General features: G+C 46.5%; 1 protein-coding gene across 1 annotated transcript in view; it reads right to left on the reverse strand.

The window, feature by feature from the left end:
• Positions 1–23537, reverse strand: part of Zbtb46 (zinc finger and BTB domain containing 46) — a 68601-nt gene extending 45064 nt beyond the window's left edge. Inside the window, exon 1 of the mRNA XM_032904973.1 lies at positions 23400–23537. The gene's annotated coding sequence lies outside the window, so the exon portion shown is untranslated. The remainder of the gene's footprint in view (positions 1–23399) is intronic.
• Positions 23538–24057: the final 520 nt, after the last annotated feature.

A 24057-nucleotide genomic window follows, 5' to 3' on the forward strand; every position in this document is an offset into this window, starting at 1 on the left:
CTCACTCTGTCAACCAGGCTGTCCTCAAACTCAGAGATGCACCTGCCTCTGCCTCCTGAGCGCTGGAAGCGTGCACCACCAACTATTTTAACCTAGCAAGGATGACAGGTGTGCTCTACGATGTCTGGCAGAGAATTCTGTGAAGTTCTTGTTCAGCTATAACTCTTATAATTCTGTACTTGCTTACCCAAAGGATCAGCTGTGAGAGGCTGAATTGAGCCCCCCAAACTTATGTAAATTCCACAGAATGTAGCCATATTTGGGAATAGGTCATCCGGATGTAATCAGGGTAAGGCCATCAGCATGGATGCCTAATCCCATAGGATTAATAGTAAAGTCTTTTGAGAAGGGAAAACAGAGAGTACCTGTAAGGACTCTGCTGTGCCACAAGAAGCAAAGTTCCCAGCGCTTTCATAAATGCAGCTCTAAGGACCAAGGGAGCAGAAAGTTCTGTGACTCACAAATTCAAGTTGTGGCATTTATAACAGCCACACTTCTACCAAGTAGCCACCCAGTACCAGGAAAAGCAGAGGCTGCCCTGCTTAATCTCTCTCAGAAAAAAAAAAAAAAAAAAGATCCCTGTATGTAGTCCTGCAAGCTGCACGGCAAGCGTCGAGCAACCCTGACTGGCTCAGTCCTCTACCACACTGAGACACTGAGAGGGCTCGTTTCTCTTCTGAAAACACAGGGAAGCCTCAAGGGGCATGACACGACTGCGCATGTGAACTCTACTACATCACATCACTGCTGCTCACAGCAGTACTAAAAAAAGCTAAATAAGCACCGGGCGTGGTGGTGACTGCCTGTAATCCTGAGTATTAACTCAGGAGGCTGAGGCAGGAGGATTCAAAGTGTGAGACTAACTGGGGCTCTATGTTTGTTAAGTCCAAGCCTGTAAAGAGAGAGGTTGGCAGGAGAGATTAAATGATCTCTGACTGGAAAGCAGTACTCCAAAATGCTCTAACTGATTAGCTGTCATGAGGCAGTGAGACAGGGGCCTCACCCACATTTTCTCCTGGGAACAGAAACTGGTTCATCACCCAGTGGAGAACTTCGCTTCCACTCTGCAGCCCGTGTGATCTGAAACACAAACCTGTACCTGACGCCTGCCCACTCCTCTTCCCCATACGCCACTTGCCCTTCCCTCTTCCTCTTGGTGCTACCCTTTCTCAGTTCCCTCTGCTCTGGCCTGGCCTCTCATGCTGGGGCTACCTTGTTCCTCCCTCCTTGACCTGCTTTATGTCACATCCTCTCTAGGGGGTACACCCCACCCAGACCACTTCGGCTGCTTCTCCTTTCTCGCTATCTTATGATAATATTGGTTAATTTTTGGAGTATTTCTTTTCAGTCAGGGTTTTGTTCAATTTTCTTTACTTGCTTTTCCCACTCCCCAGGACTCAGGCCATCAAAGACCATCTGAGTGAGGCAAGAGAGGAGCTCTAGGTCTCATCAGCACCATCCCGCTCTATCCAGGAAGATAGCCTTGATGTTGCAGCTGAGCCTATAGCAGAACTGGGTGGAGACCATGACCATCCCACCTGCCAGGCCGACTCCAGCAAAGGACACCAGACAGTACAGAAGAATAGAGAAAGCAAGAGAGACAGGAAACAGCTTCCAAGTGGAAGGTGATAGGTGATTTTAGAAGCCACCACCGTGAGATTTGTAACTTTGAATGGCCCTTCCTACTGTGACCCTCCCTGTGATTGCTACTAATAGACAGGATGAGGCTAAAGCCAGTTCCTGACAGCCTTTCCTGGGGCTTCAGGAATGGAGAAAAACTGTCCACCCAGCATCCTGCTAAGGGCCATATCATTAAGCAGTGTGTGACGACTCTGACCCACTGTATCACCCTTGGCAAAGCTCAGACAGAACTGCCCCATAGATCTCACGTGGGTCAGTGCAAGGAACAACAAAAGAGCTACCTAAAGCTCCCATCTCAGATGGTTAGGAAGCATAGAAATGGCAAAGGCAGAAACCAGGCTGCCCGAAGACAGCCTAAAATGAGGTCAAAGATACCAGGCTGCCGAAAGACAGCCAAGTGAGGAAAGACTATAGTAAGCAGGTGCTGGGAGACCAGAGGGCTGTCAGGTATCAAGTGGTTGAAGTTCTAGTCTCAACATGGGAAATTAGTTGAATTCTGTTACTTCAAGGGATACTGGGGCTATAGAAAATCACTAGGCAAGGCTTGCATGAGATTGGAAAGGACTAGCCTAGAACAGACCCCTGTTCCTGCCTCATCAACTAGGATCACACACTGGGAATTGCCAGCTCTGACCTCTGGCTGAAGGGAAATTGTTGTAGGGAAATTTCCCTGCTTTGTAGAATGCGAAAGGGGAAGATGTCCCTTTGTGAGCTATAGGACCCAAGTGTCCCTTTAAGCCTAGAATCTGCCTTCTATGCCTCCACCTTTGGACCGCACTAAGTTCAAAGGCTCAACTATATTGTCTGTTGATGTACAAAGTTTAAGAATGGGACATTTTCTAGCACATCTTCTCTTAGCAAGACACTGCTTCATGCTCTAGGAAGCCCTCCAGGCCCGTCAGCCACTTTGTACAAAGATGGGAAAGTGACTGGGGAACCTGGAAAAGCTCAGCTGGGGACCCTCACAAGGCAGAGTCAAAACTCTATTGGTTACACTGTTTTGAAAGCACATCTGTGGCCATCATGGCTTAAATCCTGCTTTAAAGGTTTGTACAAATTAACCTGGAACCTAAGAATGGAACCTTATTTAAGCAGATCTGACCAAACTAAGATGACAATTCCACCCAGATGTGACTAGTATACTTATAGAAAGGGGAACTCAAAACACAGATGCACAGGAGGAAGAATGCTTTGCAAACCACAGAAGCACAGACCTAAGTGAGAATATTCCTGTCACACTCGAACCTTGGCCCTCTGGCTGCCAGAGCCGGTCAAGAATAAGTTCTCACTGGAAGCCCCTAGTTTGTGAGCATCTCCAGGGCCTTAGACACAAGCTACAGAGTGATTTTATTGGAAAGAAAGCTTATCAGGGCCAGGTTTGGGGATGCGTATCTAAAATCCTAGCAGTTGGGAGGTCATGACTTCTAACCTAGTCTGGGCTACATAGTAAGGCACTGATGGGATGTGTATCTCAATAGAATACTTGCCTCAAATGCACACTTGTACCCAAAAGTCTGGTTTGTTTGTTTTACACTTTTTAAATTTATTTTTATTCCATGTGCACTTGTGTTTTGACTGCATGCAGGTCTGTGTAAGGAGTCTAGATTGACTGCATGCAGGTCTGTGTAAGGAGTCTAGATTGACTGCATGCAGGTCTGTGTAAGGAGTCTAGATACTCTGGAACTGGAGCTACAGAGAGTTTTGAGTTGTCAGGTGGGTGCTGGAGTTTGAACCCAGGTCCTCTGGAAGAGCAGCCAATGCTCTTAACTGCTGAGCCATCTCTCCGGCCCCCAAAATTTGTAAAAATGACAAAAGAAAATGAAGGTGCCAGCCACTTAACAAGATGGTATCAGCTTAACAAGGTGAAAAGTCCATTTCCAAACATCTAAGTGCTGTTAGAATGACAACTTGGGACCCTGGTCACTCAGACTCAAGCAGGATTCAGCCAGGAGGTTAGTCACATTCCAAGATCACTGTGCTTACAAGCAAGTGATGAGGTCTGAGACTTTTCACTTCTTTCTTAGAAACCACACTAGCTGAGAATGTAGCTGGAATGGAAGAATGCTTGCATAGCATGCACAAAGCCCTGGGTTCGATTCTCAGTACCAAACATACCAAGCAGAGTGTCACACACCTGTGACCCCAGCCCTTGGGAGATCTATAGAGGCAGGAGCATGGGAAGTTCAAAGATGTCTTTACCTATATATTGAATTCAAGCCCAGTCTGAGTTACATGACACTCTCAAAAATACACACACACACACACACACACACACACACACACACACACACACACACACACACACAATGTCAAATAAGTAAGCTGCACTAGCTGGAAGCATGGGAATCCATTTCTATTACAGATGCTGCTGGTAAAAATGCTCCGGTGCTTGATTAACAGCCCAAGACCCACAAGTCCCTATCATGGTCCCACAGCAATTAGAACTTGTTTCAAAAGTTCCTGAGGCAGAGGCTCAGGCCTCTCAACCACAGGTGCTCATCAGACCACAGACGCTGAATGGACGGGCAGTAAGCAAGCAGCATTCTGACGAACCTGTCCTTTTTCATTTCTGGCTTGTGGTTAATGAACGCTCTATTTCCATGGCACACACAGACTGTATAGCAAGATCTAATGCAAAGGGAAGGAGGGAGGAAGGAAATTAACGAAAGAAAATGACAGAGCAAGCAAGCCCAGTCTCTTTGAGGGAAACAAGAATCAAAAGCTCTCGGTGGGCTACCGGCCTGGGGTCACTCACTCCTAGAAGTCTGCAGTCCTTGCTTCAGAAATGGGCATTGCATGTACATACTTCAGTGGTCCAGGGTCCCAAGAACCCTTAATTCCTTTTCATTATAATCAGAGAAGCAATGAAGCCAAGCGTGGGACCTAAGCCTCCTAGGGTAAGAGCAAACCCATCCAATGCTCCACCTAAGTCTGACAAAAGGAAAAGGCACAAGGGATACCTATAGTTGCCAAACTTGTAGTTTTAGCTGGGTGCCAGGCAAACCCCAAAGTCTTCTTCATTCTCTTTTGTTTTTGAAGTTAAGGTTTTACTGTGAGACCTCAGCTGGCCTGGTACTCATTATGTAGTGTAGGTTTTTCCTCAAACCCATGGCTGTCCTCTTGCTTCAGCCTCTGAAGCACTGGAATTACAGGTATACACCACCACTCCTTGTTTATCCCCGACCCCTTGTTCTGTTACTATTTATTTTTAAGACTTACTTTATTATGTGTGTTTATGTGTATGTGCCTGTGTGATATTAGGTGCACATAAGTACAGGTGCCCATAGGCCAGAGGTTATCAGATCCCCTGAAACTGCAACTTATGACACGACACAGGTTTTGAGAATCAAACTCAGTCCTCTGGAAAGACAGTATATCATCTTAACCACTGACCCATCCATCTTTCCAACCCTTTATGTTTTGAGACCATGCTGGTCTCAAACTCAAACCTGTGCTTGAAGCTTTGAACACTAATCCTCCTGCCTCCACCTCTGAAATTTCAGGCATGTGCCACCACTGATGAGTTTGTTTAATTCCTTTGTCAAAGCTAATTTTAAAACTGACACCTTAGCTTAATTTAATGTTAAAACCTTAAATAACACATGGCATGCACTCACTGTGAGCTCGGACTATCCAAGAACAATTCACAGACCACATGAAGCTCCAGAAGAAGGAAGACCAAAATGTGGATGCTTCAGTCCTTCTTAGAAGGGAGAACAAAATACTCATGGGAAGAAATACAGGGACAGAAACTGGAGCAGGGACTGAAGAAAAGGTCATCCAGAGACTGCCCCACCTGGGGATCCATCCCACATGCAGTCATCAAACCCAGTCACTATTGCTGATGCCAAGAAGTGCTTGCTGACAGGAGCCTGATATGGATGTCTCCTGACTCTGCCAGAGATTTACTGATACAGATGAGGATGCTTGCAGCTAACCATCAGACTGAGCACGAGGACCTCAATGGAGGAGTTAGAGGACTGGGGGAGCTGAAGGGGCTTGCAACCTCATGGAAGAACAACAATGTCAACCAACGAGACCCCTCCACAGAGCTCCCAGGGACTAAATCACCAACCAATGAGTACACATGGAGGGACCCATGGCCCAGTCACATATGTAGCAGAGAATGGCATTGTCTGACATCAATAGGAGAAGCCCTTGGTCCTATGAAGGCTCATTTCCCCAGTGTAGGGGAATGCCAGGGTGTTGAGGTGGGAGTGGGTGGGTGGGAGTGGGAGCATCTTCATAGAAGCATGGGGATGGGGGGAAGGAGGGAAAGGAGAAAACATTTGAAGTGTAAATACATAAACTATCCAATAAAGAAAAAAAAAAAGAAATACAAGAGAGAATCGGGAAAGGGGTTAACATTTGAAACGTAAATAAAGAAGAAAAAAGAAACCTTAAATAAACACCTAAAGAAATCAGGAACAATATACTAGAGTATAAGAAAAGACCTCCCTGAGGTCTAGATGCATGTTGCTGGTCAGAAGTGATGTGAGGTCCTAGGTTCTTAAAGATGGTGGCACACCAGCCAGTGCTGTGCCTTCTTGTCCTGAGTCAGCCAATTTGGGGAGAGAATGCATTAACATGTCCCCACTTCTGGCCCACTGACTCTAACTCTGGTACTCTATAAAGGGAACTACCCCAAACCTCCACTGTTCTAAGAACTACAGCCTATCAGGGAAAATAAAAACTCCCAAATGCCCAACCATCAGAAAATGGCCGAGGACCCCAACTGGAGGCGCTACTGCCGTTTGCATCAGTGCTCAGCAGCGCACATGGTAACTGCACAGAAACCAGAAGAGGAAGAGAGGGTGTGTCAAGTGGGAACTTCAGGGTTTTCTGGAAAGTCGGTCGTGTTGGATGGTGTTTTGTTGGGGCAAACACATGAAGGAGCATTTCCTAAAGTGGACACAGATGAAAGGATGTGTGCTAAAGCAAGCATGTGAAAGGACACAAGATGAAAGATTCTTCAATAACAACACACACATTGTTCCGCCTTACATTACATGGCTGAGCTCTATTTGCTAGAAACACCACCAAAAAAGCTCTGGTGGTGTGGTAGTTTCTTGCCACTTCCGTGGACTGGGACTGATTGACAGAATGATGTCAGCTGAGACAGACACATGTACTGAGGCTAGACATTTGCTGAGTGAGACCCGTAGAGGACACGTGACGTATGGAGGGAGTATAAAAAAAGACTGGGTGGACAGTGATGGGAGCTGAGCTACGCTTGCTCATGGAGCTGGCTGTGCAATGTTTGTTGGTCTCACGTCTTCATTGAGCTTCGTTTTTCTGAGAGAGGCACAGCCGAGAACTTCTCCTGGCTTTCCTGCTGGTCCCTCCTGCTACTGACTTGTGTGGAGGCTGACGAGGCTAAGGCATGGCTGAGGCATAGCTGTCTCTGAGAGGTAGTGCCACCACTACTGATTCCTGTTTCTATCCTGACTCCCCAGCCTGACTGCTGATATATCCGTGAAATGTTTGTGAGGGACTGAGCTGCCTCTGTGGGGACTGGGACTACACTGTCGATTTCCAGACAACACAGAAGGGAGGTGCTCCAAAGAACCATTTCTAAACAAGTCCACTTTCCCCATATCCCTTCTTTCCCACTACCTCTGGTAGGTGATGGGCTAAAAGGAAGGTTAAAATGTTTTAAGAACCAATATTAAAAATAAGATTTAAAAATTTTAAATTATGAGAGAGAATATGTGTGTGTGTCTGTTCCCCTTCCCCTCTAGGTGAGACAGACCTGTCAAGACTCAAAACATTTGCTTCACCCTTTTTCTCTGGAAAAGTAAGTTCCTTATTCATGAAAAAAAATCAGATATGACCACCAAGTGGGATGTCAGTGCCCAGGAGGTTAAACTCAACACCTCATTCCTCCTGTGAGGGCTGGAACTGGGAAGGTCAGGCAGAGCCTGTACCTGTGACTTCCCACAAACTTCCCTGTCATGAAGGCCGTGAGTCAGGTGAGGCTTGTTGCCCTTCTGCCACCTAGAATCCCAAAGCTATCTATCGTAGGGCAGCATCTTTCCTGAAAACACAGAGACTGGTTCCCCTGCCTGCCCCTCACAGAGAGGCTGCCCAAGCACCGACTTCCCAGAACAGATAGAAATCCCCCCACCGGCCTGTGGGCAGCTCTGGGCCTGCGGGCAGCTCTGGCAGGATGTACCCTCACCACATGTCTGGTGCAAGGTTTCCGGGAGCCCCATGCCCAAAGCCACAAGTAATCTGAGAGCCAGAATCTCTCAGTTCCTACAGAATTTATGGTATACAGTTTAGGCCCAGATTGATAGTCTGCAATACCCAGTGACCTTAACCTGCCTGGATTGTCAGGCCATGCTATTTACCAGGATTCTCTGATGGCTAAGTCAGGTACTTCCTTAACTCAGCTCCTCCCTGGCCAGAAGACAGCTCCCTTCCGGCCACAGGGTGGATCAGAGAGTGGACCACACTATGAGCACATCCACTTTGCTTCCAGAGTTCTAGTATTCCTAGAACCAAACCTACACCTCAAGTGCCATGTCTGGTTCATCAACTCTACCTTTCTGGAGGAACCGAATATGTGTTTCAAGACCCAGTGCTTGCTATGGATAAAGACCATTTATCTGCGAGGGGGGAAAACAGCAAAAATAAGTTAATTTCAAGATGAGAAGCGTACATGAAAATATTCAGAAGAAACAACCTGACACATAGCAAAGTAAATGTTTAGTGCTGACCACTGAAGTAGCCATTGTTTTCATAAGAAATTTTCACTAGTTGGAAACGACTACTTTTAAGTAAAATTACACATCCGGCTCTCTTACTGTAAGGGGAGAGCAGGTGTGGCGAGAGACCTGCTCTCCTGTAATCCCAGTCCGGAAGAAAAGGGAGAAGGTCATCCAAGGCCATCCTGAGTTACAGAGCCACTTAGAGGCTAGCTTTGATAAGGTGGGAGGGGAAGGAGAAGCAAACCTAATCTGTGCTTTTGGTAAACATTAAATAGAAACCAACTGAAAATGAGAGAACTGAGACATGTTTGAGGTTTAAAAGAATTTCACAAGACATCCCTATGCTTTATTAGCCAATAGCAAATTTAGGATTTTTGGAAAAAAAAAAAAAACAAGCTTTTGAAACTATTTTAACTCTTGGGTTTATCATTGTGTACAAGATAACTCGTTTAAAGAATCTATATGAGTCTCCTCAAAAAAAAAAAAAAAGGCACATGCATATTGTTTCCTTATGTTTTGGCTAAAGTATAAAGCCCTAAATAATTTTTGAAGTAGGACCAGGGCAGATGAGATGGCTAAGGTAGTATATTTACTAAATGGTAAAGGTGTTTGCCACCAAGACTGACACCCAAGTTGAATCCCTGGAATACACATGGTAAGTAGAGAACTGACTCCCTCAGGTTGTTCCTTGGCCTTTGTGCGTGCACACAAACACACGCACACACACACACACACACACACAGGGAGGGAGGGAGGAAAGGAGAGAGGAGGGGAGGAGAAAAGAGAGAAGAAGAGGAGATTCAATTGGGGGTGAGGAAGTTATTCTGAAGGTAAAAGCACTTGCTGTGCAAACCTAAGGACCTGAGTTCAAATCCCCAGCACCCATATAAAAAGCTGGGCATGCCTGCATGTCCCTGCAACCCTAAGCTGTGGAAGACAGAGAGAGGAGGACCATTGGATTGCTGGATACCAGTTTAGCTCCAGGTTCTGTAAGAGATTATTTCCCAAAAGAATATGGCAGAGAATAAAAGAGAGGGAACTGGGCATCCTCTTCTGGCCTCTGCACATGAACATATACCATATACGCAAACAGATTAATTTTTTTAAAGATACGTTAAATTGGAGTTCAACTGAAATGTTATTACTACACATCTACAGAAGGACCTGCCCCACACATGCCCACTAAAGGTGAGTTTGTACTTCCCTTTGATACTACTCTAGTCCAGGACACTCACTCCAGGTCACCACGTCATGAACTCCACACAGAGAACCCACAGGACAGATTCCTTAACAACGAAGAGGAAATTTTCCCAGAATAAAAGAAAGTTCAGAGGCCCCACCCCACCATGAGACAATCTGAGAAACAGGGACCCAACCTGGGCATGCTCAGTGTGGGGCAAACAGGTTTCTGGGTGGTTTACAATGCTAGACCTACAGGGTATAAAACGCTCAAAGACAAAACTGTCTGAGATTTGTTTAAATTACTCAAAGAAAAGAAGAGACAGGCGGGGCAGAGCAGAGTCCCAGGAGTCACTGCAGCTGTAGACAGGGACATGACATTAAGTTTGTGTACATCCGAACATGTCTAAAGCTTTAAAATTATATATATTTATGCAAGGAGCACTACGCCATGGCGTGGGTGTTGATGTTGTCCTGGTTCTCCTTCTACCATGCGGGTTCTGGGAATCAAACTCAAGTCTTCATGCTTGGCACCTATCACCTGTTCCAGCTGAGCTAGGCTCACCAGCCAATCGAAAGCTTTTCATTCTTATACACAAATGTCCCTTCTATAGAACCGGGAAAGTATGTAGTCAAGTGATAACAGTGAACGTGTCAGACTCTGGTACCTGAGTCTACAGATAGGGCTCTTGTCTTCTAGACACCTTGTCCCACTGGAAGACATACTCATATCTCCAGAAGGACCCACCTCGCTTAGTCTCTCACCTCAAGCCAGGGCCACACTCTAAGTGACCCTCAGAGACAGCAGGCCCACCCCTGCAGTCCAAGGAGTGCTTCGAGCTGGACCAAAGGAGTCCATTTTAGACAAGCCACATTCTCACAGCTAACCATGGCTGCTGCAGGTGCCTTGAAAAGCTCTTTTAGAATTTTCTTATACAGGCAAGTTCTCCCCTTCCACTTTTGCATGGGTTCCATGAGCACGCCTTCTACAGTTCCAAGGATGAAACTCAAGTTGGCAGACTTGCACAGCAAGCATTCTCAACTGCTGAGCCATCTCTTCAGCCCCATTCCCTACTCTTTTTTTTTTTTAAACAATGTCTCACATAGCATAGGCTAGCCCCAAACTTACTAAATAGCTAAGGATACTGTCTTCCTTCTGCCTTCATGTCGTAAGGGCTGAGATGATAAGTGTGTGCTAGCTACCACCACTGGTCTATTATTTGATTTTGTTGTTGCTGGAGACAGGCTCTCAGTATTTATTAACTCTCTGGCTGGCCTAGAACTCCCAGAGATCAGCCTGTCTCTGCCTCCCAGGTGCTGATATTAAAGGCCTGTGTCACAACACCTAGCCCACTGGTTTCATGGGGTGTTGGGGTTCAAATCCAGCTCTTTAGGTATATTAAGCAAGTACTTTACCAACTAAGCTACATGTGCAACCCTGGAAAACTTTATATCCATCTGTACTTCAAAGCTGAGTGTTGGGCTGGAGAGATGCTCAGTGGTTAAGAGCACTGACTGTTCTTCCAGAGGTCCTGAGTTCAAATCCCAGCAACCACATGGTAGTTCACAACCATCTGTAATGGGATCTGATGCCCTCTTATGGTGTGTCTGAATATAGATAGTGTACTCATATAAATAAAATAAATAAATCTTTTTTAAAAAGCTGAGTTATTTCCACCACACAAAAATTTATTTTATGTTTCTATATCACAAACCAAATCTTTCCAAGTTTCCATAATATACTTTAGAATTTGTTGTTCATTTCCAGGGAAATTTTAATTGCCATTTTGGTGCCGGGAACCTAGTTTAGTCATAAAACACTGGTCTAGCATGTGTCAAGGCCCTGGGTTTTATCCCTAGCACCGTATACACACTCACACAAAATGCTTTTCTGAAAGAGGCTGCTAGAATGTATCTGTTTCCCAAGGAAGAAAAAGAATCAGTCTTGATCTGGTGGCCCAGATGAAAACAAGTGCAGGGACAAGACAAACATGGGGACCTGCGACCTGTCTAGATACACAGCCTCAATAGCTCAGCTGCCTCCAGGTGCCTGCCAGTACTTGGGCTCCATGTCTACTCATCACACCCAAAGTGTCAATCAATCTCACTCCACCTTGCTCCTTCTCTGCTGCATCTCCCAGGGTCCTGTCAATAGAAGAGACACTTCAATCTGTCCTTATATCACTGCTACCTTTGCCAGTGTCTAGTTCACTGTTCACTGCTGACCCCTAAGCTGAAAACTCTCAAGCTTGCCGCAGGCTTGAGGAGCACGCAGGTTTACAATACATATTAGCTGGCTTGCTGCTTAGCTGCCATCTTTGCTGTAAATAACAAGACCATCAAGGATATCATGGCTGATGAGGGTGACAGCTAGTGATACCTGGAGAGGCCTTGATAAATACTACACTAAGCAATCTATACGGGAAAAGTGTCAGAAACCAACACGTCTGTGGAGGCTTTGACCTCCAGCAACCTTAAATGTGACCTCAGGGTTTCTGTAGGCATGGTCAAGTTGAGATAAACTCCTTATAGAGTAGGTGGACCTAAACCGATATGATACACAATGGGGAGAGTCATGTGAGGATGAAGTCAGAGAGTGGACAAACAAGTGTATAAATGAAGAACAGCTACCAACACCTGACATTGGGCGAAACAAGAACTCTCCTGGGCCAGAGAGAGGAGAATTTGATAGACACTTTAATCTTGGACCTCTGGCTTCCAAAACACCAAAAAAGAAGTATATGTAAAGTACTTTGTGGCTATTCTTAAGCAGTATTAAAAGTTAAATTGGCACCCATACAAATAGCACCCTACTTTCCACAAATTGGGATGGCATTGGTAATCTTTACCTGGGAGCAACATGACCTCAGCCACCAGTTTTATGGCGAGGCTGGAAAGTACATCCCTTAAAGCCCTGCAAAGAGTCTGGGGCACAGAGATACAGAACAGCCTAACTTCTGACTTCCACATGCACCTGCAAACCTGTGCATGCACACGTTATAAAAAATTATCACCACGCAGTGGCCGGTGCATGCCTTTAATCCCAGCACTAGGAAGGCAGAGGCAGGTGGATCTTTTGTGAGTTTGAGGCTAGCCTGGACTACAGAGCAAGTTCCAGGACAGCCAGGGCTACACAGAACAAACATGTCTTGAAAAACCGAAGGTGAGTAGTGGGCATGAGATAGCTCAGTGGTTAAAGGCAGCTGTTGCTTTTGCCAAGGACCTGGGTTTGGTTCCCAGCATCCATTTGGTGGATCACAACAATCTGGAACTCCATTTTCAGGAGAGTAAATGACTTGTATGGGCACAAGGTATGGTACAAAATACACATGCAGGCAAAATACTTATACACATAAAATAAAAATCAATCTAAACAAATAATAAAAAATAAACCGAGACATCAAACTTGTAACTCCATGGATATTTTTAGGACAAGGCAACAATCAACATGACTGAAAAAAATATTGTGATAAATTAGACAAGAAACAGGACGCCGGCCCACAGGTGAGCTTGACAGCAGACACTGTGCTCAGGTTGTGCTTCCTCAAGGAGCAAGAACTTTCTGAACTCAAAAGAAAACACTCTGAGCACATCGGGATTTGCCTACTCCCACCCCACACTTCTTGTCTTGCTCCTGAATCCCCATCCCTCTCTCTCAGGCACCAGCAGGCTCTGGGTATACCTGGAAATCACAGGCATCGGTGGGTGTTGGTGGTTTAGCTCCAGACTGAGAATGCTGTCACTGCACATGCCTCCTATAGCCACACAGTAGCATGGATATAGTTGGAAACTACACACACTTCTCAAGATCTCCTGCAATTCCACGTGGAATAAATGTGAAATATCAACAATAATGAGAAGGTCAGACCAGCAGAGAAGCAGCAAAGGAATTGTCAAAACCAGCTTTCCATCTCTGATATGTTTTTGTGCTCCCAAAAGCTATGTGCCACCATAAAAAAACTGCTTAAACCAGAAGGGTCATTAGGGTCACCTACTACTCCCTCTTGTCTCATCTGCCAACAACATAAAAAAAAAAAAACTAGAAAATGCAATATGAACCTAACAGTAAAAACTCCTTGTTCAGCTGTCTAGTGTGCTAGCCACAAAACATGTGTCCCATAGGAGGCATGCTCATGGTTTCTGAAAAGTTCTTAAAAACTTCCTGAGCATAAAGATTAAAATTCTCCCTGTTAGCCAGAGATGGTGGTGCACACCTTTAATCCCAGCACTTAAAGAGACAGGGGCAGGCAGATTTCTGTGAGTTCTAGGCCAGCGTGGTCTACACAGTGAATTCTAAACAGAAAGAGCAACATAATGAAAACCTGTCTCAAAAATAATAATAACTTAATAAAAAATTAAGTTTAAAAAATTTCCTGCTTCATTATTCCTCGTGTGTGGTGGGTTTCTAGAAAATGAGCAAGAACCATCTCCTCACAGAAAAACACAGAAGTTTCCCACTTATGATGTTACCCAAGTGTAACAAACACAAACAACAAAGCCAGAGTGGCAGTGCATTAGCATGAGCACTTTAAGAATCAATGATAGGGTTGGGGATTTAGCTCAGTGGTAGAGCGCTTGCCTAGGAAGCGCAAGGCCCTGGGTTCGGTCCCCAGCTCCGGAAAAAAAAGAAAAAAGAAAAAAAAAAAAAAAGAATCAATGATAAACAGAAACTCCAGTCATGGTGTGCACGCCTTTTATCCCAGCACTCAAGAGGCAGAGGCAGGCAGATCTCTGAGTTTGAGGCCAGCCTGGACTACAGAGCAAGTTCCAAGACAGGCAGGAGGGGCTGCACAGAGAAACTCTGTCTTGAAACCCCCCCCCAAAAAAAAAAGAAAGAAAAGAAAAAAGAAACTTGAAAGAAAAAGAAAGAAAGAAAGAGAGAAAGAAAGAGAGAGAGAAAGAAACATCTAATTGTAGTGTGTTATTCACCTCAATGGTTGCATTTGTTTCGGGCAAAGCATTCCTGGTATTTAATAAGCACCTGTGTGGTTTTAAGTATCTTGACTCTCTTAGTTTCACTTCAGAATCATTCTACAAGTGAATCCAGGGTTAGTAATCCCAGGAAACAGTATCTTCCCGATATTTACTCCAAGGTCTCAGAACATAAGATCCTGGGTGGCTTGCCCAAGTCATACTGCCCAGGACAATTTCACTCAGTGAGCACAGGAGCCAAGAACTTTCTCTTCTGCAAAGTTACTGTGGGAAAACCACCTGTCAACTCTAGTGCACAGGAAATTCTCAGAGCTGTTAATGCTGGAGGAATAGATGAAGAAAGCTGAACTGGAACTGGCACCCAGGCGATCGGCTGGGAAGCTGACATCCTTGTATGGATGGCGGCCACAGTGGTTCTGATAGGTAGAGGCAGCCAGGAGGGCAGGGTGGACTATTGAGTACTTCCCAGCTGCAGGCCAAGGTCCTGAAGTAACTCCCAAAACACTTGCCAGGGTATTTTCCTGTGGGACACAGATCCCAAATGGGAATTTGCTGAAAGCCTTGGAAACATCCCCAGAGCTGACATGTGCAAATTATGAAAAACAAGTCTGAGATGTAGGGACTTCTGCTGCCCAACGAGAAGAATGGGAAAGACTACGTTTACAAGACTTTGGGTCTATGATGGGCCACAAGACCATGCTCAGCCATACATCAGGACTGGCAGCTTCTTCATGCTCCCATGTTTGATTTGGAAATGTTTTCAGGAACGGGCACCAGTCAATTAAAGAAAACAGAAGATTTGGCACCTCACACTATACTGCCATAGCATAGGCCCACACTCCGAAAAAAAAGAACAAAAAAAAAAAAAAAAAAAAACAGAACAGCACCCACACACTAATCCACACACTGTACAAATATGCACACACAATATATGCCCACACATAGCCACACATAGGACGGAGCACCAATACAGGGCACACACAGTAATTACCCTACTGCACACAGAGCTGCCATACACTGTGTGTGCACAGTGCCCATACTCTGAACTCATGGTAATCACACATTGCACACATAGCACTCGCGAAGCATGGACACCATCCACACAAGCACACAGAACTCACCCATTGTACACACAATGCCCAAACTCTGAACTTAGAGCACCAACACACTGCACACATAGCACCCATACTACATACAGTGAAAACAAACTGTATTCATAGTACCTACATGCTATATGCACAGTAGCCACACAAATGCAGTCCACTAAGCGCTTTCCATGAAGAAGAAGAAAGGCAACATTCAAGAACACTTCATCCATGATCATGTATGTTCCTCAGAATACGTTTCCTTCTGCATGTTCTCATCCCTTTTCCTCTGTCCCACCATCTTTCTGATCTTTGGTGTCTTGGAACTCTAGGCACATACCTTCTGTGACCACACCTTTTTCTGAAGACACAAGGGAATGCTGGCTAAGCGATGGGTACTATAAGTGACAGCTGTATTTGAAAGGAGGTTTTCAATACTGCAGAAGCTTGGGTGATGTGAAGCTTCCTCAAGACCAGACACTCCATGGTCTAGTCTTAGGCAGGTGTCTTAGCTTCCGGGAAGGATAACCACCATACAGATAAAGTCACCTTGACACTTTGACGTTGGGCAGGTACCCTTGATACATAAGATAACGAAAGGATTTAGAAGGTCACAGATTCTGCTTGAAATTGGGAGAGGGAGAATGTCAGTTACAGCAAACTGTTCCCAGTTTGTCCTCATCTTTAAATGAAGATGAGTAATTGCTTCTTTCAGAAATTCCCAAACTGGCTTTGAACTTCCTAAATAAGAGCATGCTGCCACTCACAGGCTTCCGTGCTTTAAACGGGAGAGAATGAGAACACAGAACAAACCTACTTTGAGCACCACGGCAAGACTTGACCACTTTCTCTTTTCAGCTCATTTGCAATGGGTATATGGTGGAGACACAGTCCTGTACCACCGACCTGAACCTCCTGGGATGACCATCTGAAGTCTCAGGGACTGGAGGGCACTCATCAATCACAACCCCACTGAAGCTGTACACGCCAGAGTTCTGTGCAGTGTGCCTTGAGCCTGCTTTTTGCTGTAAGCAGTCTTACCCCCTCATCTTTGTTCCTCCCAGGCTGGGGTCCCCACTCTGCCCAGCTGCGCTGTACATGTTAACAATTCTGTCTTCTGGTCCTGTCACTGTTCGTGTTGCCCTCACAGCCAGCAATGGCCTCATTTCCCACTCCTGGGGCTGGGGGTGAAGCCCAAGGCCTCATAAATAGTAGGCAAGTGCTCCATTTGTAGCTGAGCTACTACATCCCGGTCCTTGAATCCATTTCTACTTTCATGTATTTATTTAGTGTGTGTGAGCGCCACAGCACACATGTAGAGGTGTTGCAGGATATTTTTTCACACTGTGAACCCAGAGATTATATTATTTATTGAAAACAAAAAAACTAATTTCTAGCTGTGGTGTGGCTCATCCCTTAGTACACACCTTTAATCCCTCCGGCTGGAATACAGACTGGAATACAGACACACCCTTAGTACACAGCCTTTAATCCCACGCAATGAAGATGAAGTTAAATTTGTGGAAGAAAGCAACCATGTTTGAAAGCGATGTCTAATTCGATGGCAGAAAAAGCGATGAATCAGAGAAAGATTCGATGGAATGGATATGCTGCACTCTCACAAGGAGAGGGAAGGAAGCTACTTAAGGGAGCATTGCAGGAGTGGAGAGGGGAGGCGGTGGGGGGGGTGGTAGGTGGTGGTGGCAGCAGCAAAGGCGGTTTTACTGGGCCAGTTGTACAGAGACAGGCTGCAGAGAGAATACACTACTAGACACAGATTTAGACAGAATGAGCCAGAAAATGAGAAGGAACCATAAAACTAGAATGTATTGCCAAAGTTAGGATAAGGCCAAACAGAGCAATTCAGGAAAAACCAAGAGAAGCCAGACTTACTCGCCATAACAGGAGAGTTGAATCAACCAGCCGGAAATCAGAGAGAACAAGAAAGGGTGAAGTTATTCAGCAGTAAGTCTCACAGAGTGAAAGCGTTCTAGGACTAGATTAGATTATACAGAGCAAATATGTGCAGGTGGACATTAAGAGTGGAAAACATCTGGGTCTGGGAAGATGACTTAGTGGTTAAGAGCACTTGCTGTTCTTCCAGAAGACCTGAGTTTGGTTCCCAGTACCCTGGGAACAACCATTTCTAACTCCAGCTCCAGGGGATCTGGTGCTCTCTTCTGGTCACCTCCACTCACATGGTAGGCAGGCGACAGACATTCTCATTCACTCTCTCTTTCTCTCTCTCTCTCTCTCTCTCTCTCTCTCTCTCTCTCTCTCTCTCTCACACACACACACACACAGAGAGAGAGAGAGAGAGAGACAGAGACAGAGACAGAGACAGACAGACAGACAGACAGACACAAAGAGTCTTGCACAGGGTAGAGTTTTTGTGATTCATTGGTTCACTGATTCCTCTAATAATCCTGAAGAAAATGTTCTGTTGCACTTAATACAACACTTTCCTCTTTACTAATATATGTGCACCTTAGGCCCTCGTTCTAGCCCTGTGTGTAGAGGTTCAGAGAAAGTTGCTCTTGAATCTTGGATATCAAAGACTGTGGGTTAAAAACAGCCAGTTCTCTGGGTGATCCACACTAAGACAAGTAACCTGTTCACAAGCAAGTGGGTCACGCCACGCAAGCATATCCACTTTTCACAGAGATAGCTCTTGGGTATGTTGGGCTGGGAGTCAAATTCCCAGCAGCACCACCACCACTGCAAAACTAAACCCCACACTTAAAAGTCTTAAACCCTCTGTACACAGTCCAAGACACAAAGAAGCCATGTCTCAAAAAGAAAAAAAAAGATGTCTTCTAAAATCCATCATTCATATCATTCATGTGAATTTATAGATCTTTCCTATTTCGTGGGCAACTGAAATGACAGCCGGAAGTTAAAGAACTACTGGCAGGAAGGAACTCAGTACACCCCCTGGGCACCGGTACACACTGCAATAAGACAGCCGCAGAACTAAGTCACTGCTTTCAAAAAGCAAAGACTGGTCTTCCCATATAGACCCTCAAGGGCCTGTGTGCCTAAGACAAGCTGCAACATGTACTTAACCACTGCTTGTGCCCAGCAAGACCACCTTTCTTTCCCAGATCCGATATTGACAAAGCAGAGGAAGACATGGCTGGCTGGGCACCGGCTCTGACTGTAATACTGAAGGCCTCTCCTCAGATTATCTGTAGGAACTCCGGGACTTCTCCTCATCTTGCCTACATTCTCTTTTTTATTTATTTATTTATTTTATGTATGTAAGTACACTGTAGCTGTCTTCAGACACACCAGAAGAGGCATCAGATCTCATTACAGATGGTTGTGAGCCACCATGTGGTTGCTGGGATTTGAACTCAGGACCTTTGGAAGAGCAGTCAGTGCTCTTAACTACTGAGCCATCTCTCCAGCCCGCCTACATTCTCTGAGATGCTTCTTACCCACACTTACTGTCACATCAGCTACCTGTGTGGCCACCACCTACGTCTTTCTACTACATGACTTTCAATGACCTGAATGACCTAAGGTCTGGCTAATACCAGATTCTGAATGGCAAAAAACAAAACAAAACAAACAAACAAAAAAAAACAGTAATAAACCCTGGGGTGAGGCATGATGGTATCTATATCTCTGATTCCAGCATTTAAGAGACAGGAGGATCTTGAGTTTCAGACCAGTGTGGGCTACATAGCAAGACCATGCCTCAAAAACGGGAGGGGGTGAGGAGAGTCAGCAAAGGAAAGCTAGAATGTCTGCTAACACAATTAAGAAAGCTTATCTGTCAAAACACAGAAAGCTACATTTGTGCTGCTGAAAAACATACTGGTGTTTCCCAACTCGCTACCGATAACTAGTAATTTTTTAATCCAAATTATGTTTTAAAATACTTACTGGCTGGGAGGAGGTGGCACATGTCTTTAATCCCAGTGCTATACACAGAGAAAATTTGTCTTAATAAATAAAAATAAAATACACAGTAATTAAAAAATATAAATCAAAACTAAGTGGCACTAATGGGACCCTAAATTAAATTAGTCTGCATAGAAACTTACGTAAGTCATACTTAGGTCAAATCTGACTTCTTTTTGCTTTCCTTTCAGTCTTTCATAGAACCGGTCAGAAAGTGTTCTTTCTCTTCTCTACCTACAAGCAATACCATCAGGCATGCTCCACTAGTAAACCAGAGCACAAACCTGAGGGAAATAAAAAGGTGGTTAAGCAATTATGGCAAAAAAAAAAAAAAAAAAAAGAGAGAGAGAGAGAGAGCCAGGGTTGGTGGTGTACTCCTGTGATCTAGAATACTCGTTATGTAGGAGGCAAAAGGATCAGGAGTTTAAGGACATCCTTAGCTACATAGTGGGTTTTAGGCCAGCCTGGACTACATGTAACCTTGTTTCAAAACAAAACACAACAAAACAAAAGGAAGACTTCATGTGTGTGGTGGCAGACAGCTGTAATTCTAGTGCTTAAAAAACTGAGAGGATGGCCTCAAATCTGAGGCCTACCTAAGCTACACACCAAGTTTGAAGTCAGCCTGAGCTAAAGAGTAATCCTGTCCAAAAAATAAGAGGAGAGGAGAAAAGAAACAAGCTGATCCTTCATCGACTCCATGTTCTCAGAGCCCAGCTCTTAAGACAAGTTCAAGTCCAGAACTGGCCAGGCCAAAGACTGCAACAACCAGACAGAAGATTAGGAGTGGAACAAGTGGGCAGTGTTCCAAAGACTTGTCTTTTGGTCTTAATAGAACACTTCCTTTATCTGTTTATTTTTAGGGGTCAGGCCACTCAGCAAACTCCAGGAACAAAAGTTTCACCAGGTGGTGGTGGCACATGTCTTTAATCCCAGCACCAGGGAGGCAGAGACTGGCAGATCTCTATGAGTTCGAGGTCAGCATGGTCTACAAAGTGAGTTCTAGGTAAGGTAGGGCAACATAGAGAAACCCTGTCTTGAAAAAGAAGAACAACAAAAGTCTACCCACCCACAGATGTAATAGATTCAAAGGGAATTTCTTTTTTGTGTGGGGGGGGGGAGGGTCAAGACAAGGTTTCTGTATAGCCTGACCTAGAACTCATACTCTTGACCATACTGGCCTTGAACTCAGAGATTCACTAGTCTCTACCACCTAAATGCTGAGGTTAAAGGCGTGTGCGGACACCAACACTCAGCTTCAAATTCTTAACAATCCAATCTCACTCCAGAGAATTTAAATTAGAATGTTTTCAAAGCAGAATAAAAACCCTTTTTTTTTTCAAAATGAGAAAACAAAAGACCATGAAGCTCCTGAAAAAGGCTGTCTAAGGCAGGTGCAAAGGATTCCAGTGTTCAGATTAAAGGGAAGACAATGGTTTCTAGAACTTTCTTCTTACTAACAGCTAAAAGAATGCCTAAGCACAGAAAGTGACTTCACTCTGAGAAATTAGCTCAAGTATTTCTCTGCCCTGTACACTAAATGGGCCTCTTCAGTTCTCAGAGGCTGGTCTAAGACCTCAAGGAGTATAGCACAGCAGCTGATCAGCGCCCCAGAAACCAGACCACAGGGACAGAGTGGCCCAATTTTCCTTAATTTGAAAAACCTCCACACAAGAGAAAGTTGGGAAGTTCACTGTTAAAACATAATTCAATTTAGCAGTGTTTGTAAATAAGGTATCTTCAGCAATAACAGACCCCCCACCCCCGATTCTTCAGACATTTTCTATGAATCTGTGAGGCATTTTCTCCATCTCTTGACATTTATGCACTGGTTTCTCTGTGTGACCAAGGAGCACCACAAGTCACAGGGAAGTGGACTAGCCTGACCCTGCCATGTCTGTTGCAGGGCACTAAGTGTCAGCAGTGGCCCTGGTAACACAGACCAGTCAGAAAGAGAGGAGGTTGGGGTCTGAGCTCAGAATAACTTCATACTTACACAAAGCAACAGAACATGAATAGAAATTACCTTTCTTGTTTTGTTTTGGTCTTGGTTTTTGATTTCCAAGACAGAGTTTCCCTTTGTAGCGCTGGCTGTCCTGGAACTCACTTTGTAGACCAAGCTAGACTCGAAATTAGAGATTCCTCTGCCTCCCAAGTGCTGGTATTAAAGGTGTGTGCCACTAACACCAGCCTAATAGAAATTATCTCTAATGAAAGAAAAAGTCTTAAATTCAAGGTAGTGAGTGTCATGAGAATCTTAATTAAATGTTGTCCTCGGGCAGGCTTGAGGCAAGGCTGGATTTTGGTTTCTAGGCTCTCAAAGTTGAGTTCTTTCTACTAAAGAGAAAACAGGCAATAACATGCACTGTTTGCTTTTGGGGGGGAGGGGTTACAAGGTTTCCAAAGAAAATGCTAAACTTCTATCTGCAATAATTTCTACCTAAGTATCACTATCTTTTCTGCCATAATATGGAAATGTATCCTAAACTTCTCAGTTCAATGTACCTAATATCATAATATCTACCAAAATGGAGGAATCCCAGTATAATAAACTTTACTTCATCATTCACGTGGAAAATCTATAAATTTCCTTTGGTGAACAAACTATTCTCTTCCTGAGTGGAAACACTGCCTTGCACTGGCAAGAAGAGGACCAGCAAGAGCGGAATTCGCGAATCTGCACCCAAATGGGAAGTTAGTTAGCCTAGAGGAGGAATCCAATCCAGCGTTCTACAAGGGAGACAAGGCACGCACAGGAGTGCGCCAGGCACAGGTGTCAGTGCCTAGGCGGTTCACTAAACATTTTCTAATTAGCATTTCTTTACATTCTGATAACAATCTTCCCACTGTAACCTTCACTAAATGCACGCTGAGATTGTAGCAATGAGAGCGGGAGGAAATTCGCTAAGAATTTCAAACTTTCTTCTGTTTATATTTCTTTGGGTTAGAAATGATCTGTTTTTTGCCCCATTTAGCTTGTTCTTGGGCTCCCAGATCCAGTCCCATTGTGTATAGCTGGTTCCGCCTACTAATAGTGAAATCGCTAGCCAGACCAAGAAATCCCCCAACTAGCTAGAACCCTCTCCATGATGCAGAAAATTCCAGTTTTACCCTCCGGATTGAGTTGTCTGACAGTGACTTTCGCTAACCTATGAAACTGACAGGTCTATTTACTGGGAAACAAAGACGCGACTTGTAGCGGACCGGATTCCCTTGCGCGCTCCGTGCGCTCCGAGCGCCGCGTCTTATCTGCGCTGCCCACTCCATCGCACCGGGAGGGCCCTGCACCCCAGTTCGGCCCATTATTAAAATGGAAATCTAAAACAATCGGCATCTAGCTTCTGGGGAGACAATGACCCCCAAGGACCCGCAGGGCCCACCTCCTGCAGTTCTGACTCTTGGCAAACTCAGCGCGGGCGGGTCCGGGTGCGGCTCCGCTGAGCGGGCGGGGGACGCACAGGGCGGAGAGGGCGGGGGGCTCAGGGACGCCCCCGGGCTGCCTCCCGGGGCCAGGCGTTGACGCAGCAGAAATTACCAGCTGGAAAAATCCCCTTTCGGAGGTGACGAAGAGGGACCCCGGCGGCCGCAGTGGCTGCCGAAGGTGCCAAGGGGCCGGGAAGCCCCGCGCCGCGGCCGCCTCTACGCTCAACCCCGCAGGGACCTGCCGCGCCGCCCCGCCCACGCCACTCGGGCCGTGGCCCCGTGGGCCTGGGTCTCCGGCCGCGTTGTCCCCGGGCGCCATCGCCCCCAGGAGGGCGCCCCCGCGAGGCGGGACGGGGGGCCAGTGGCAGGGCGGGGGCGCGCCCGGGGCACAGCCACCAGGGCTGCAGCTGCCCAGCTCCCGCCCCGGACCCGGTTCCGGCTCCCGCCAGGGCTTTAGCCCCGGCCCCGGCGTGGTGCGCCAGCCCGGCCGCGCGGACAATGAGCCGGCGCAGCTTACCTGTGACCCCATGGGGCGCGGGCGCGGGCTGGCGCCGTGGCCGCGGACCGGTGATCGCGCGGCCACTGGCGAGAGCTGCGTCAGGGAGGGTCCGAGCTGCGCGCTCGCTCCGGTGGCTTGGTCCGCCCGCCGGTCCGTTCGTCCGTCCGTCAGGCCGGCGCGCGCCCCCGCGCTGCTCCAGCCCTGCGGCCCCACGCGCCCCGCCCGCGGACCCTGACCCCGCCCCCGGCGCGCGCCCGGCCGCCGCTGATTGGCCCGCACTGCGCCCTGGCCTCGGCCACCGCCCCAGTCCGCCCCCTGCCCCCGCCTGCCGGCCCCGCCCCCGCTCCGGCGGCTGGGCGCAGCGGGCTGGCCGGGGCCGAGTGGCCGCGGGAGCACTGGCGGCCCACCGCCCCCTCCGCGGGCTGGACAGCGGAAGTGCGGGCTGGAGCTCGCTGGGCATTGTGGGAAACCCCCTCCCATGGGCTTGCGAGTGGCAAGGAATGGGGTCCGTGGGTCGACGCTCGCGCCCCACGAGTCTCACAACCAGAGACCACCTGATGGGGAGAGGTGGGCTGGGCAAGTTCACCGCAGCAGGGTCGGGTAGGCGCACCCCGCGATGTCTGTGCACTGTCCCTGGGGACGCACGAGACTGGGTCACGGCTGTCCCCCGAGCCCC

Source organism: Rattus rattus, chromosome 5, assembly GCF_011064425.1.
Source record: "Rattus rattus isolate New Zealand chromosome 5, Rrattus_CSIRO_v1, whole genome shotgun sequence".
Taxonomy (NCBI): Eukaryota; Metazoa; Chordata; class Mammalia; order Rodentia; family Muridae; genus Rattus; species Rattus rattus.